Source organism: Pteropus medius, unplaced genomic scaffold, assembly GCF_902729225.1.
Source record: "Pteropus medius unplaced genomic scaffold, Ma_sr-lr_union100, whole genome shotgun sequence".
NCBI classification, from domain to species: Eukaryota; Metazoa; Chordata; class Mammalia; order Chiroptera; family Pteropodidae; genus Pteropus; species Pteropus medius.
This window is the reverse complement of record NW_024344253.1, coordinates 7,999,807-8,013,873: the sequence shown is the minus strand read 5'-3', so window position 1 is coordinate 8,013,873 and position 14,067 is coordinate 7,999,807. Positions and strand designations below refer to the sequence as shown.

Below are 14,067 nucleotides of genomic sequence, written 5' to 3'. Positions count from 1 at the left end.
TTTGCAACATTGTACCTTCCAGGAGCATAGTATATTTCTCCATTCCTTTAGGGCTTCTTTAATGTTATCTCAGTAAAGTTTTGTGCTTTTTTCGTGGTGGTCTTGTACATCTTTCATTAGCTTCATTCCTAATAACATGCCTTCTTTTTAGGAGAGAGCAGCTTCTAGCTTGCCTAGGAGCAAAATCTTACTTTAGATTCACACCCTTAAACAAAATATTACAGAGAAACTCTATTTTAAAACTAAAGAGAGGAAGCGCCCTTGCACCTTGAGGAGGAGGTGTGGGGTTTTTTTTGTTGTTGTCGGTTTGAGATAGGTGAGATGCCATATGTCTTCTCCAGATGGACTCTTTGAAATATCCTTAAAAGCAGCAGATGTGTGTGGGAAGAATGACAGAGTATATTGAGAAGCAGACCGACTTACAGCCTTGGGTAATTGCATAGTTGAATGAAGAAACCAAGGTGTATTCTAAGTATCTGAAGCACATTCATTGATGTGAAACAAATGACCATTCTAAACAAATAGATTATCCTGGACCTACCTTCCTAAGGCTTTGGACTTATCTTCATCAATTTCCAGAGATTAAAAGTTTTAAAATTAATGATCAGTATATTGTCAAGCTGACTGAATAAGGGATACATTTGTTGGATTTACCATCAAGCATATTTCCCATTAAATAAAGAAAAAATCTTCAAAATTCAATAAATCATGTCTGAGTTAATGAGAGCATACTGTTTCAGAATTGAAATCTTTTCGAGTTCCCTCTAATTACAACTCAATTTTTCTTTCCTTTCCCAGTCATGCTCTGGGAAAGAATATTTCTTACTGAGTCTCAGCTCCAATTCACTTCTCACACTGGCTCTTGACTACGAAAGTCCATTGAAACTGTTCTTATCGTCAGGACACAAAGACCTCCTCATTGTCAGGTCCGTGAAAGCACTTCTCCAACTTCTTTTCATTATTTGAGGTTCTTGAAATATTCCCTCTCCTTGGAATTCTTTCGTCATGGCCAAGCAGTCTGCATTCGACCAGCTTCAGACTCATTTTTTTCTTGTCGCGAGCTCCCATGCTGGTGGAACTCATTCACGCCCTGGGCCTCGTTGATAAGTATTCTGATGTTTTTGAAGGGTGTTTGCGAACTATTCTACACTATAGATACGTCCAACTACATGTTGGACTTCTCCATTTAAGTGCCCCAGTGGCACCTTAAACTTAATGCTTACCAAGAGGAAATGTTTAAGCATGCCCTGTGTCTCAGTGAAGGCCTTTCAATGGGCCTGAAACCTTGGAGTGGTTCTTGGCGCTTCTTACTCCTTCATCCGCCCTGAGCCTGGATGACATCTTGGCTCATCTTCCTCCCAAATAGCCTTAGTATCGCTTCGGTCTCGGTCTTCCTCTCTGTATCTGCTGCCTTTTTTATTGTTGCTGAAAAAAAAAGCTTTTTTTCGTTTCCACATCTTCTCACACCTGGCCTTCTTAAACAGCCTCCTCACTGACCCCTCAACCTTCAGTATTGTCGTGCTTCAATCCATTATCTGTTTTTAGGGTGATCTTCGCAATATGTGCTACTCCTCTGTTTACAACTGTATCATCGTCCTATTTTTCCTTTAGCATTCTCCTTTTTCTTTAAACACCTTACCATAGTTTTCTAAACCTAATCATATCAGAGCCCCTCTGCTTCTCCAGTCTCATTTCTTGACATTACCCCCTTTCCACCTTATGTGCCTATTCTTTAGAGCTGCTTGCACTTTCTCTCATCACTCTGCCTTCCCTTCAGAAGGCTGCTGCTCCTGCACAGAACAGGCACACTGCCCTCCTTGTCCACCACCCTTCTCTAGGGACTGCCTCTTGTTCATCCTCTAGAACTCAGCTCAGAAGGGACTCACTCTAGGGGAGACCTTTTCTCATCCTTTCCCACTAGTCTAGATTATATTATATTGCATTGTAAGTGTTTGTTTATTTTGATCACCCCATTCTGAACTTCTTGAAGGTAAGGAGCATGCCTTTCACGTTCGTATTCTCCCTCTGTGGTTGTTTTTATGAAAGGGCACTGCGCTAGGCTCTAGGGATACAAAGATGAATAAGATATCATCTCTGCCTACGTTGCTCTCACAGTGTAGAAGGTGAAACAGAAACATGAACAGATAATTACTGTGCAATTTGATGAGTGCCATATGACAAGTATTTATAAAACATTTGGAAGATGCACACCTGATTCTGGGTCTAAGAGTGTTCTGCTTAAGTGTTTACAAGGGATCTCTAGAGAAATGATGTGTGGAGAAATTATCTTCCGAGTAAAGATTATCTCCAGGAAAATGACTGGCAACCCCGTAGCCAGCTTTACCAGTTGTTCTCCAGAGAATGTTTTCTCAGAACTCCAGATGCAGAGAACTGTACGAGAGCTAAAATATTTGCAAACGATACCTGAACATGCAGATATTGTGTGGCTTGGTTGGAGAGGTAGGTGCGTTAAGCCATTTTTTGGTTGGAGAAATTGATACATACATTAGGTTTAGTTGAGACTTGCAAGAATCAGGAGTCCTCTGACAACGATGCTGGCTCTAACTGAAACATAAGTCCATCCTGACTATGTCTATAAATGTTTGGTTTTATGGTGAATAAGAAGAATCTAAAGCCTCGAAAGTTTCCATCTAGATCTTTTTCAGATATAATGTTAAATCCCAGAAAACAGTCCAGCAAAGCGGGATCATTACATTTTGGTTTCCCTCTATTCACATCCCAGGAGAGGACACCTCGTGGTTGAGAGATTTCCCATAGCTATTCTACCAGGCTGGAGAGTGACACCCAGAACATTAAGCAGTTTAGGATGAATTGACACTGTGGCAGTCAGAGAAGGAAGCCAGATTTCTCTGGACCAAGGTAATATAGTCTTTACACAGGATGGTCTACAGTAGGGACCCATACCAGTTCCTGTAGACTCAAGAGACCATGAGCGGGCTTCAGGGGATTTGGAGAACCCCTAAAAATTTCCTCACAAAATTCTTTACAAAATTCTTCACAAAATGTGTGCACATGGGGAGAAAGGCCATAGATTTCATCATATCCTTAAAGTTCCTATAACTCAAAGAACCGCTGGTCTATACACTTTGGTTTATGTTCCTTATATTTATTCATTTGATGATCATTTATTGAGGATCTCCATCCTAGGCATTTTGCTAAATGCTGATTTATTATTGGGATGTGTGCTGTAGTGATGCCTGGAATGATTCAGATTCAAGTTAACATTAACTCAGAGCCAAGGTTCCAGGTGCTTCCACCTATAATATCTCATGTAATACAGTAAATCTGTATGGCACATATTCTTATGACCATTTGACAGAAGAAGAAACTGAAGTTCTGAGTTTCCCAAGGGCAACTTAATACTCAAGCAGGTAAACTGGACCTAAGAACATAAAGATGACTAGAGCCTTATGCTCTTCTTCACGAAGCTCATAGTCTTTTAGGGTGGACAGACAGAAACAAAACACCAAAGTACAATGACGTAAATGCAGGGTTAGAGGACTATAGGATATAAAATCTTAGCAATAAGATACATATGGACAATTCAACTGTGCTTTGTCAAGAAGAGAGTGTAGCTGGGTCTGAAAGGATGAGTGATAGTGGGCTAGGTGAATGTGAATTAGAAAAGCGTGCCAGGTTGGGGTAAAAGCATTTGCAAAACACAGATATATGAACTAGTCTTCTGCCTATGGAAAAATGTTAGTGGTTCGTAATGGTGAGAACATAAATATCAGAGTATAGAAAGAGATGTCGGAGAAGCAGGTTCTGCCCTATATGTTTCCACATCTATTAACATATCTACAATTCCCTTCCTGAAATTAGTCCAGGCTACAGGTAGCTACAATTTAAAATTATTTTTTAGATTTTTTTCACCCAAAGCTGTTTCAGTAGGTATGTCCCTCACACTCTGAGAAATGCTAGAATGACGATTTGATTCTGTCAGTTTTCTTAAAATAGAGAAATACTGTAAACATTTTCTTAACCTAATCTGATTACAAACAAAATCCCAAACCTGACAACTAACCCAAACACATGGATAACTGTTTTAACCATTTCATGGCCCTAAATGCAGGAAAGTTAGTAGAAAAGTATATCTTTAAGTTGAGCTATCAAAACACATTGTGTGTTTTTAGAAATCTTATAGATAATAAATTTAATGCTTTTTGTTCTTCCTGAAAAACAGCATGACTAGTTTAAAACAATGCTAGGTAATTCCTAAGGGGAAGCACTGTAAGAACCTTTGACATAATTAGTTTATGATTTAGCTTGCTGTTTTAGCTGCAACTTTTCAACAAGTTCTCAGAAATATGAATGGAAAAAAACTTCTCTCATTTCTATATCTAGATGGGAAAGAAAATGCACAGACGGGAGTGGTGTCAGGGAGAGAAAGAAAATATGAGCAAATATGAGGCCAGCGCTATTTTTATTTTATTAACCATTAGACATAGTGAGTTACAATTTGAATAAAATGCTCAGGTTGTAAAAGTATATTTTTCTACCTGAAAAAGTAAGTTAAACTATGATAAAATTTCCGGTGGATGTCAGCTTACAGATCCTGGAACATAGTATCATGCTATACCTACATGCATGTTATGTGTCATTGAGTCGGCTCCAACTCCTGATGACCCTATGAATGAGTGATGTCCACATGTCCTGTCCTCAGCAGCCCTGCTCAGCTCCTGTAGACTCCTGCCCATGGCTGTTATGGAGTCAGTCCATCTCATATTTGGTCTTCCTCTTTTCCTGCTGCCTTCTATTTTTCCTAACATTGTTGTCTTTTCCAAAGAACCCCTCTTTCTCAGGATGTGCCCGAAGTAGGACAGTTTCTGTTTTGTCATTTGACTTCCATTTCAGGCTCAGTTTGCTTTAGGATCCACTTCTTCATCTTTCCAGTGGTTTTTTTACACTTGATTTTATAAGCATTTTCTCAAGTTGTAAACTATTATTTAAAGACATGATGTTTCATGGATATGTAACATTCTACCATTCCCTCAAGATTTAAATATGCCATTTTGGTCACTTTAACTATTTCTGGATTGTTTATAGTGTAAACTCCAGTGAAACAAACATTCTTGTCCATAAGTTTTTGTGACCAAACAAGATGCCTTACTAAAAGTATTTTCAAGACTTTTGATTCATATGTCCAAATTACATCTCTGAAGATTGTACCCACCTGGAAGTACCCATTCCTAGTATAGTGTTTAAAAGAATTAAGTAAATTTTTAAAAATGTAAAGAAATGTAATAGAAGTTTGTAAGTTCCAGAAAATGCCAAAGTACAACTGTATTTGAACCTGGAGAACACAGAAATTATGCCTACAGAAGAAATGCACAACTTTAACATAGACAATAAAAAATAAAATTATTAAAGATTGTGCTTACCTTGGTTTAGTCATGAATTCACATGGAGACAGCAGCCAAGAAATCAAGAGAAAGCAGAGACTCGGAAGGGCAGTAATGGAAGAATTAGGGAAGATCATCAAGAGCAGAGATGTGGGACGTGGTTTCATACTGTAGCGGTTAGCACGGCTGCTTTACATGCAGAAGGACCTGGGTTCGCGCCCCAGTGGAGCCATGGTCCATAGTCTACGGCCATGTCACCCTGAACAAGCCCAATATCTGATCTTGGAAGCTAAGCAGGGTCGGTCCTGGTTAGTACTTGGATGGGAGACCACCTAGGAAGACCAGGTGCTGTGTAGGCAAAAAAAAAAAAAACAGAGCAGAGATGTGTCATTAGAGACCGAGGCCAAGGTCATCCACAACCTCGTAGTCCCAGTATGGGTGCGAAAGTTGGACAGTGAAGAAGGCTGATAGGAAAAAACATTGATTCATTTGAAATACAGTGTTAGAGGAGAGCTCTACCACTGGCCCAGACCACCAGAAAGACAAACAAATTAATTAAGCCTGAAACTTCACTGGAGGCCAAATGACAAAACTGAAGCTATCCTAATTCGGGCACATCGTGGAAGGCAGGGTTCTTTGGAAAAGACAATAATGCTGGGAAAAATAGAAGGCAGCAAGAAGACCAAGTATGAGATGGACTGACTCCATAACAGAAGCCATAGGCAGGAGTCTGCAGGAGCTGAGCAGGGCTGCTGAGGACGGGGGACATGTGGACATCGCTCATTCATAGGGTCGCCAGAAGTCGAAGCCAACTCACTGGCACGTAACACACATTTCAGAGCCAGATTATTTGCATTCGTCTGTACCATAGGGGACAAGACAAATATATTATGATGTTTGGAACTAAAGTCTTCTTTTGCTGAAGTTAATTGTTATCATGCGTAAAGATTTAGTGGTATAAAATTTTATAGTGTTAGGAAATTTACACTTCAGTACAGATTTGTGTCATTAAAGATATATCTTTCAGTAAGTGTTTATCACTATTATTGTGCTTAAATCTAGATATCATGTATTTAGCATCCGTAGATCCCACTTAGAGGTTAGACTCCTCTAAGCATATTCACATCCGCAGCACAGCATCCAGTCATTTCATAGTCTGCATTTCTGCATTAGTAGTTTACTAAGTGCTTGGTGCATATTAGTTAATCAATATATAGTTGTTAAATCAGTGGTGTGTTTAATACAGTGTTCAAAAGGACTCATACTAATATTGATAGTTTAAAATCTTTAAGCCTATAAAAGTGTTGAGTGGCTCTTAGTGTCAGCGAGGCGCGGTGAGAACACCCGAGGGGGAGTTTTCTGTCCTTATTCGCAGATGAGAATGGAGTCTCTGGAAAGATCCTGCGGTCCTCTCGCCGAGCTGCCGCTGGAACGTGGCCTGGTTCCACCGACTGCTTTGTGAAGCGTATCCAGATGCCTCCTTTAGATGACTCTTCTCCTCGCTACTTAACATATTGAAAGCAATTATGTGATGCCGTAATGAATGTTGTGGACAAGCTTTCCTTTCCAAAGCTGCTTATCTAAGTGTGTTATTTCTCACTGAAAAGCTTATTTTTCTTTCTTCCTGTCTGAATGGATTGCTTGCCAGTGGTGACTTACGGCTTACCTCATCGATTTTCAGTAATGAGATGGAGCAGAATGAGGCAGATGTCTGTGTACATGGACAAGGATTCTAAAGCACATTATGAAAACCATGGGCTTGGCGATGCAGTGAGTCCATCTCTTCAAAAATATTTGTGGTGAAGATTTCTTGAAAATGCTCAGCTTAAAGCACATCACTCGAATGACAGATTTAGGAAAAAAAGAGTTATAGTCATTAGAGTGAGAGAACCATATTGGCTTGTTCAGGCTAACACTCTCCAAGCACATCAGAGGAAAATTCACCAGATGATGTATCTGATGGGTGTAGTCTCCATGGATGGAGGAGGCAGAGAGAGCCTGTGGTACTTTTACATGTATTGATCTCTCTACAGAACAGCATTCAAACACGTAACTGATCCCAGCTTCCAAGTAACTGGTGGACTCCATACTGTAATTGAGATGGACTCTGTGACTGGTGAGTTGTTAGGGACGTTCATATGTCTCAGACAAGGCAGACACTGGAAACAAATGCAAAGGAATCCTTGCAGAATCCACTCATCTGATTTCATACTGAGTCACTGTCTCATGGTGTCGAAATACTTTTGGCATTCACTCTTGAACTCGAGGAGGAGGAGAAGGAACTGTGCACTTTTGAAAAGTAAGATGTGCGTGGAATGGAAAGGGAATCCCTTGAAGATTGTGTTTTATGGTACTGCTATTTTATGGCTCTTGAATCCTTTCCACATATTTTTTAACTCCTTCAGTCAAATTCACTTTTCATTGAAAACAGATACTGCTATGGAATGGTTTCTGGCAAGAACTGCATTGAAAGTTTTATGAACTGAAAACAAAATAATGTTTTCTACTTTACAGTGCCATCTGATATGTGACTATAGGTGAGATGCCGGAAGGCCTCGTGCTCGCACCACTTTTCCAAATGTGTTATTCAACCTGTGTAGGAGAAATTACACACACAGGCACACGCACACATGCACACACACCCCACATATGTTATATGTGTATGTGTCATCTAACTAGATAGATAGATGTCTAAATAAATAGATATCTACCTAAAGCTATCTTTATTATCTGTCTGTCTACCTTATCTGTCTTTCTGTTTTACTGTTCTTTCCTGGATTACATACAGATTTCTTAAAGGTTACATGATACTTTGATACCTAATTGAAGAATAATTTGGTAGATTTTTCATTTCTTTATCATCTTCCCTTTAATTAATGCTCTTGTACTCATACAGAAGACTCCTCCTGGCCTTCCCTTGTGACACCTGTAAGTCTCCCTGTCTTCTGCCCATCTGTTCTCTCCGGTTTCCTTTCATTTCCATGATCCACATAAATTCAGTTTCATTGCTGCTCCTCAGAGTTTTCTCTTCTTGTTTCTTCTGCCTGTATGTCTAAAAGTGACTTTAAAACAAGCAAAATCTTCAGCACAAATATTATGGTACTCTTTATGTTACTTTTATGAAAATACAATATAAGCAGAGTGTGGTACACCATAAAAGAAGTCATTGAAAATCTTGCCCCCAACGGTCAAGATACCAGTACTTCGATCTTTTAAAATGTCTATAAATAATGATCCCATTCCCAATTTCATGTGCTGCTTTTCTTGCTTTGGTGCATTCATGGTTCTTGCCTGAGTTTGGCCAATGAGGCAGAAATGTAAAAATTACCAACTAATTAAAGTAATGACATGACTATAGCTTTGGTGCAATTACATATAATTGAGGATCTAATGAAATAAAAAACCTATTCTGGATAAACTTCATCATATATGTTTGAGAATAAATGGTTGAAGTCTAATGAATTTGCCCTATAGTACAAACAGATTTGTAATAGTTTAGTATATTTCAGAGGAAAAAGAAGAAAGTAATAGTAAATTAATTTAATGAAAACATTCATCTGTAAAACAGATAAGGACATGAATGAAATTTGGATACATTTCTATACTTGTGGAAATGAGTCCTTTACTTAAAATGACTCAGTAAAAGAAACTATGGTTTCCTGACAGGGAGAGTTGAGGGGGTAGAGAAAAGATGCAGAAAGAAGTAATTAGTAGAGAACATTGTAGAGAAACAAAAGCTAGAATGCTAGAGTGACTGCAGATCCTGGGATTATTTTTTCATTCTGATAAATTACTATTTATATTTCTTGGAGAGAAATGATACATTTGACCACTTCATTTCTGCATATGACACAAAACGATAAGAGCAACCAACCTGCTAAGAACTCAAAGCCAGATGGTGTACGTGTGTGTCATGCTGAGTTGATGGTTTGGAAATGCCAGCTCTGCAGAATGGCTGGAGCTGAGTAATACTTCAAGGTAATCCTACTTAAGATTCACTTGTGCATCCCCATATAACCTTTACCTTTTTAACAGTCATTTTAATGAATTTTAAGTTGCAGTAGACAACATGACACCTATGGGCAATAGAAAAACACAAATAAAATATCTTTAATCTGATTTTTAGGTGTCAGCTCAGATCCAATTCTAATAAAGTAGCAGAAACTGAAAGTCTTTTAACAGTCTCGGCTAACTATTTCTTAAGTGAGCAAATAATCAAAAATCAATTCATGCTTCTTCCTAGGGTATGGTAAACTGTTCCAAAATTTTTAAGGATTACATTTTGAGGATTAATCAGCATGAGCTTGGGGAAAACACACACACACACACACACACACACAAACGAACAAAACCTAAAATTCCCTCTCTGTATCCTGTTTGGAAATTAGGAGAAAATCATTTTGTGATTCTTCTTTTTCCTGACCTCGCATGCTCACTTTGAGGAAGTCTTCCACAGCAGTTTGGGCAAGGTGGGGGGCATACTGTAGTCACAAGCAAGAAAGAGCTAGTGGAGAGGTGTGCAGTGACAAGGTAGCCATCAGGTAATAATGAGGGGACGGCTGTGGTAGATGACTCCATTAGATAAGAACATGCATCAACTGTTGAAAAGTATAAGACTTCATAGTACTATTAAGCTTATATTGGCAAAATGTTTACACTATTACATTTATATGTGCAGAAATTATTTTGTTTTCCTATTCTAGAATATGAGGTTCTGTCTATCCCTTCCTTTTTCGCATTTTAAGATTTCCCCCCTTTCCTTTCCTTTGAAATCTTCAGTAACGCATGTGTCCCAACAATCAGTGAATCATGTATTTAACATTTATTGAGTAATTTAGTCCCTTGTTAAATCAGTTTTTGTTTCTTCTACATTGAAGCTCTGCTATTAGGTACTTACACGTTGAGGATCATTATGCTTTCTGAATGAATTGACCCTTTATCGTTATGAAATGTTCCTCTTTATTTTTGGTAATATGCCTTACCTTGAAATCTACTCTTTGATATTAATATGGCTATTCTACACTTTGGAATATTTCCTTTCCAAAGCTGCTATTCCGTAGCTTTGGAAAGGAAAGCTTGTCTGCAACATTCATTATGGCATCACATAATTGCTTTCAATATGTTAAGTAGCGAGGAGAAGAGTCATCTAAAGGAGGCATCTGGATACGCTTCACAAAGCAGTCGGTGGAACCAGGCCACGTTCCAGCGGCAGCTCGGCGAGAGGACCGCAGGATCTTTCCAGAGACTCCATTCTCATCTGCGAATAAGGACAGAAAACTCCCCCTCGGGTGTTCTCACCGCGCCTCGCTGACACTAAGAGCCACTCAACACTTTTATAGGCTTAAAGATTTTAAACTATCAATATTAGTATGAGTCCTTTTGAACACTGTATTAAACACACCACTGATTTAACAACTATATATTGATTAACTAATATGCACCAAGCACTTAGTAAACTACTAATGCAGAAATGCAGACTATGAAATGACTGGATGCTGTGCTGCGGATGTGAATATGCTTAGAGGAGTCTAACCTCTAAGTGGGATCTACGGTTGCTAAATACATGATATCTAGATTTGATAATATGACTATTCCAGCTTACACTATGTTTAGCGTTTGTATCTATTTACCTTTAACAAACCTGTATCTTTATACTGAAAGTGCTTTTTGCTCATTCGATTTTAAAATGCAATCTGTCAGTCTCTGACTGTTAATTGGAGAGTTTAAACCATTTGCATTTAATGTAATTATATGCATTGTTGGGTTAGTCTGATATTGTATTTTTTGTCTCATCTATTCTTTGTTTCTTTTTCTCAATTTCTGACTTCTTTGGGATTACCTGATCTTGTTAGTATTACATTTTATTTTCACTATTGGCTTATTAGCTGTGATAGAATTTCTAAATCGACCCCCAAAGATGCCCTTCTCTAATCCTGGGAACCTGTGCGTTAATGAGTTGTAATCCATCTAATTGTATTATGATATACGGCACAGTTGACCTTGAGAAAGGGACATTATCCATGTGCATCTGATCATATCACACGAGGCCTTAAAGGCAGAAAGCTTTTATAGGCCGATGGCAGAAGAGGAAAACAGGAGGGAATGGTAAAGAGATCTGAAGCATGAAAAGGATTTGATATTCTGTTGTTAGATTCGAAGATGTAGGGGGACAGGTATGAGGACTGGAGAGCAGATGCAAGCAGCTGAGAGTGGCATTGGCAAAGAGCCAACAAGGAAACTTGAACCTGAGTTTTACAGCCAACAGAAGGTGGGTTCCACCAACAACCAGAAGGGGCTTAGAAGTAAATCCTTCGCTTAAGCCTCAGAATAAGACTCCTGCTTGGTGAACACCTTGATTTTTGTGGTGTAGTTCTCTGAGAATAGAAGTCAGACTATCCCATGTGGGCTTCTGGCCTGCAGAACTGTGAACTAATATATTAGTGTTTTAAGCTGCTAAATTTGTGGTAGTTAGCACAGAACATTAATACATTAGCTAATAATCTCCATTTTATTATTTCAGTGGTTGTTCTAGAGTTTACAATATATGTTTTTACCCTATCACTGTCGGCTTCCAGATAACGTTATATCACTTTATATGTAATTAAGAACTTAACAACAGTATACATTTCATTCCTCTCATCTTGTTCTTTGTGCTATTGTTGTCATAATTTTATTTCTAATTGTGTTTAAAACCTCACAATATATCGTTATTTTTTTGCTTTAAATAGTCAATTATCTTAAAATTTAATAAATTAGAAGTTAAATCTTTTATGTTTATCCCCCAAACTACTATTTTTAGCAATTGTCATGGCTTTGTACAAATTTGAAGTTGTATCTAATATCATGTTCTCCATTCCCTAATATTTTTTGTAGTGAAAGTCTATTGACAGTGAATTCTCTCAGCTTCTGTTTGTATGAAAAAGTCTTTCACCTTTGACAGTCTTTCCCCCTTAGAGGTCTTTAAAGATATCATTGTTTTCTGGTTTGCGCTGATTTACGTGAGAAATCTGTGATATTTCTTATCTTTATTTTTTTGGATATGTCTCTTTTCTCCAGCATATTTTAAGACTTCTTCTTTATCACATATATTCAGCATTTGATTGAATTGTTCCTTGATGTGTTTTTCTGTACTCCATTTTATGTACTCCATTGTTTAGCTTCTTGGACATGTGGGTTTCAAATTTTCCTGAAATTTGGAAAAACTTCTACAATTATTTCTTCAAATACTTTTTCTACATGACCCCTTTCTTCTTTAGGGCTCCAGTACACAGATATCAAACTGCTTGATATTTTTTCACAGTTCACTGAGGTTCTAGTAATTGAAATTTTTTTTTTGTCTTTCTCTCATTCATTTTGGATAGTTTCTATTGCTGTGTATTTAGTTTTGTAATTTTTCTTCTGCAGTGTCTAATATGCTGTTATTCCTACCCAGTGACTTTTTAATTTCAGGTAGTGTCCTTTTAATTTTTAAATGTTCAATTCGAGTTGCTTTAAATGTCTTTTGTTCTTATTATTTTCATTTAATTTCTCAAACTTATTTAGTTTAGTTGTTTAATGTTCTTGTCTGCTAATTACAATGTTTCTGTCATATATCTGTTTTTATTGAATGGATTTTCTCCTGGTTAAAGATTTCCTAATTCTTGGCATATCTAGTAATTTTTTATTATATTTAGGCATTGCAGTGTTGGATATTGTTGAATGTCTAGATTGTGTTATCTTCCTTTAAAGAATGTAGAATTTTATATTTCTTGGCATTTAAGTTACTTATAGAGCAGCTTGATCTTTTTGAGGCTTGTTTTTAAGTATTGTTGGGGTGGATCTGGAGTAGCCTGTATTCCAAGGCTATTTTAGCACCAGTGTTTAGGTGTGAAACTTCTTAGGTCTCAAACGAATGCCCGTTGTAGTCAAAAAGACCTCTCTGATTGGTCAGAACTTGAATATCTCTCTATCTTGAGTGAGCTCTGAGAATTGTTTAACTTACAACTTGTGGCAAGTAGAATTCTAAAATGACCCTCAGTGATGCTCACCCCTGTATAATCCCCTCCCACTGGGTTTTGGAAGATCCTATGAATATAATGACTCATGTGATTATGTTATTTTATTTGGCAAAAGGTGAGCCTGATCTCATCAAATGAGCCTTTTAAAAAAAGAGATTTCTCTGGCGATTGCAGAGGAAAAAGTCTGCCATATGAAAAGATTGATTTATGTTTTTAGTCCAATGTCTAGGTGTTTATGGGGGGAGGGCAAATCTGATACTAGTTACTTGCTCATGGAATTTTAAAATTCACTTAATATACTTAATTTGCAGCTCACTAAATCCTGCTATTATTATCTAATCTTTAAAAGTATGGAAAACTGAGTTGGAAGGAAAGAAATTAAAAGACACTGGCCAACTACATTCCAAAAGTATAAAAACCACTCTTTTTTTACCTGTTATTTTTAAGTTTTGTGGAAATATTTCATAATAATCAACTCTATAGAGAATACTATAATAAACTTTTATATATCCCATAATCAACTTAGGAAATAAGATACAGTTGAGGTCCTTGTGTCCTTCCCCTAAGCTTATCCTCCTTGTAGATATACCCAAATTCTGTTATTAATTCCCATGCATTTCTTCACATTTTACTTCATATACATGCATCTTTAAAATACCTTTACAATTTTTGAAATTTAATTTAACTTTAAAATGTAGCTTTTTTTC

General features: G+C 37.5%; 1 protein-coding gene and 1 pseudogene across 6 annotated transcripts in view; both read left to right on the top strand.

Moving 5' to 3' along the window:
• The window catches only part of AIG1 (androgen induced 1), a 203,621-nt gene that overhangs the window by 32,958 nt on the left and 156,596 nt on the right, over positions 1-14,067 (top strand). The window lies entirely within an intron of this gene.
• LOC120607980 (uncharacterized) lies at positions 5,605-5,720 on the top strand (annotated as a pseudogene).